The sequence below is a fragment of the Trematomus bernacchii genome, unplaced genomic scaffold, assembly GCF_902827165.1.
Source record: "Trematomus bernacchii unplaced genomic scaffold, fTreBer1.1, whole genome shotgun sequence".
Lineage (NCBI taxonomy): Eukaryota > Metazoa > Chordata > Actinopteri > Perciformes > Nototheniidae > Trematomus > Trematomus bernacchii.
The window spans coordinates 4,569,334-4,573,387 of NW_022987869.1; positions in this window are offsets into that span (position 1 = coordinate 4,569,334).

The following is a 4,054-nucleotide window of genomic DNA, read 5'->3' on the forward strand; positions in this document are numbered from 1 at the left end:
CATTATTCTTATTCTCATCTATTAACCTGTTAAGCCCGAGAGACCCCGGTACCGGGGCACTGCCGCAACATCTTGCAGGAAACAGTGTCTGAGGGCATGTTCATTTAACCTGTTAAGCCCTGAGCCTGTTTTTCAGGTTTCAGGCTCGAAAATGACATTCCCAGAACAAATGACCATATCTTCCCTTCTAAAAGGGTTAAATTAATAATATTTTTTCTCAAAGTAATGATAAACCTGTGAGTTGGATGTAGAAAAGTCAGAATCAATATAGATGTTTTTTATTTTAAAGAAAATTCAGATTTTACATAGTAAAAAACTGTAAATTATAGTGTCCGTCCAAAAATTCTTTTTTACTTATAGTGAAAACCACCCTTGGATGATGGGTTAGTAGACTAAAAGCTTTAGGAATCCAAAGTACAACATATAATAAGTACCCTGTATCAAGATTGATGCAAAACAAGTCACATTTGACCTTTTTAGAGAGATTTAGCAAAAAGAAACCACTTCTGGGGTCATTTGGGTGGATTTTCCATATCTCTGGCTTCCCTTGCTCGATTTTGATGGTTGACACCTCTTTCTGACCGTTAGAGCCAATAGAATCAAAGGGGGAGTTCCCCACACACACTCATTGCGAAGAGAAAAGGTGGGGGCTTTGCACATGTCATTTTCCATCAGAGTGAACCTATCTCTAGCTTTGACATCTGGAAACGGAAAAGCAGTTTTAATGCTTATGGATTATCAGAAATCATTTCAAAGGGACACAGACACATTGGATTAACCTATGGATTAACTTCAGCAGCGTTTTTATCGTTTTAATGCCATTGAAGACCACTTTGGAGAGACTACAGAGCCAAGGTAAAAATGTTAGCATTTTAGTACCTAGCGTCACCTGTTTTGATGTCCGTTTTTGCTTATAACGTCGCAAATACGTATAATTCAGTGATAATGTCAGTGTCAATCGATTCTGTGTCACCTCACGATGTGAAACGATGTGTTGGATGTGGCGAAAATATAAATAATAAGGTGCAGTAAGGTGTTAGCATTTTTCGCTCGTTGCTAATTCAGAGGCTCAGTGTTAGCATTGTGGGTTTTCTTTTGAAAAAAAAAAAAAAAATGATCAGTTAGATGAGTTTCTTCCCGTTACATGGATATAAAACATTCATAGTTTTATTAAATGAACATGCCCTCAGACACTGTTTCCTGCAAGATGTTGCGGCAGTGCCCCGGTACCGGGGTCTCTCGGGCTTAACAGGTTTTCCCCAGAAGGCTGTCCAATTATTTACGAAGCCCACATCGTTTGCTGGGCACCACCAAGACAACCAGCGCTGAAATGATGACATGCGGCTATACATGTCGTCATTGATCAGATTGGGGAGGGGACCAGAGAAAATTACGGTGTCCGACATTGTTTTCAAATCAAATCAAATCAAATCAGGTTTTATTTATAAAGCACATTTAAAAGCGATTTTTGGTCGAGCCAAAGTGCTGTACATGTAATAAAAAAAAATAAATAAAAAAAAAACACATTACTACAAAACACAATAAACGACAATAAATTACAACAGATATAACTATAACAGATATAAAACACACGGAGAAGTCAGGAGTCATGCTCCGCTCTAATTAGAAGGCCAGAGAGAAGAAGTGTGTTTTTAATGTGGATTTAAAACCCCCTAGGGTCTGGGCCGACCTCACATGGAGGGGCAAAGTGTTCCAGAGCCTGGGGCCAGCTGCTGCGAAGGCTCGGTGCCCTCGGGTTTTTAGCCTGGTCTTGGGCACTACCAGCAGCAGCTGGTCAGCAGACCTTAAAGCTCTGGCTGGGGTGTAGCGCTGGAGCAGTTCAGTTATATAGGCCGGAGCCAGCCCATTTAGGGCTTTAAAAACAAATAAAAGGACTTTAAAATCAATTCTGAACCGAACTGGAAGCCAGTGTAATGAGGCCAGAATAGGGGTGATGTGGTCGCGCTTTTTGTGACCAGTCAGTAAACGTGCAGCCGCGTTTTGGACTAGCTGTAAGCGTTTGATTGAGGCCTGGTCCATACCCACATACAGATCGTTACAATAGTCCAGTCTCGAGGTTACAAAGGCGTTAATAACCCTTTCTAAGTCATTAAAAGTTAAATACGACTTGGTTTTGGCCAATAGTCTTATTTTAAAAAAGCAGGATTTTACTACGGTGCTGACCTGCTTGTCAAATTTAAAAGTGCTAGTGAAGGTCACTCCAAGGTTCATGACCGAGGGGAGGATGTTTTTTTTGAGAGAGCCCAGAATATCAACCGGAGAGGCTGGAGGTTGCGGTCCAAAGAAGATGACCTCAGTCTTGCTCTCGTTGAGGTTGAGGAAGTTTTTGCTCAGCCAGGATTTAATCTCTGCTAAGCAGTCCATCAACTGCTGTAGTGAGTGTGTGACATTTGCTTTTAGAGGCAGATATATCTGTACATCGTCAGCGTAGCAGTGGAAGGGAATGTTATGTTTTGTGAGTATTGAACCTAGGGGCAGTATGTACAGTAGGAAAAGGATGGGGCCCAGAATCGAGCCTTGGGAAACCCCACAGGTAAGAGGGGCTTTGGCAGAGGAGAAGGCACCTAGCTGTACCGAGAAGCTACGGTCTGTCAGGTAGGACCTGACCTTTTAGCATAACTACACACCAACGCCACATTAACTTTGGTGCATTCTGATTGGCGTAAAACAAACATCATTACCACCGACGTGAATAACAATCCTACTGTATTTACGTTTATCTTTAGCCAGCAGTTTAAGATGCGCCTCAACGTCGCCCGCTCTGGCCCCCGGAATGCATGTGACTGTGGAGGCTTCGGTCTCTAAGTTCACGTGTCTCATAATAGAGCTACCAATAACCAGAGTTGGCTTCTCAGCTGAGTGGGGAATATCTGTTAGATACGTGAACGGGTTGGTGGGGACCTGCGGGTTTCGCGTTATGCCCCTTCTGAACAGTCACCCAGTCTCCCGGCTGCTCGGGAGTTGCCGGGGGACAGCTAGTAGGAGCTACCTCTTGCCAGTCCGCACCGACTAAGATAGGCTTTACTGTAGCTGAGTTACTTTCTAAAATGCGGAGCCGGGCTTCTATGGCTATGATTCCCGCCTCCAACCAAACAACTATACTATACATGAGACAGGTAGAACAGGAAATAGCACCGGAGGGTGGGGAAAGAGCCATGGCTAGCTATCAAGCTAAAGTAGCTACCATTAGCAAACCCGAAAAGAGTGTAGGCAACTGTGGAGTTACAGTCGCTAAGAGAAGGAGAGTTGTGAGTGCTTAAGCTGTAGTAACGTGTGATTACAACGTCAGGCAGTTGCCGTGAACAAGAGTTTTAAAACGATCGATTTAAGTTAAGATAATATAAGCTATCAGCAGCAGAACAGGCACACGGGATACCCGGAGGTGACAACAACAACCGAAAGTTACAACACGCTTACCGCAATAGTGAGGGTCCGTGAAACGAACCTATCCTAAGGGAGTCCATGTACATAGACATGTTGTGCCTCTCCACCTCTGTTCCTTACTTCTTACTTGCTACCCTTTTCCCTCAACCTATCCTAGGGAGTGCATGTACGTAGACACGTTAGTTTTGCTGCTATAGGCTTAGACCAGGGGTGGGCAAACTTTTTGGCTCGGGGGCCACTATGAGTTTTAAAATTTGACAGACGGGCCGGACCAGTAGCAGATCGGTAAAAAAATATTTAGCTGTCCACTCCTCATTATACACTCGGCACTCAATGTTGACTTTTCTTTTCTTTGGTCCACTCATTGTTACAGATGCAGGTTCAAAGGTGAATTAGGTTCGAAGGTGAATTATTGCGTCATTGCGTCATCGTTTGCGTCATGACGTAACCGTTTACGTGCCTTCTTATGACCCACACAGCGTTTTACGTCGCTGATTTTCTCCGCAACACCGCTCACAACAACATCAATAGAGGACTGCGTCGGGTAGATTTTAATTAAAAAACTTTTCCTGAAAAAAAACTACTTCTCCAATATTGTACCTTTCTCCAGAGTGCCGTGATGCATTGTTTATTAATGTGGTTCAGCTGC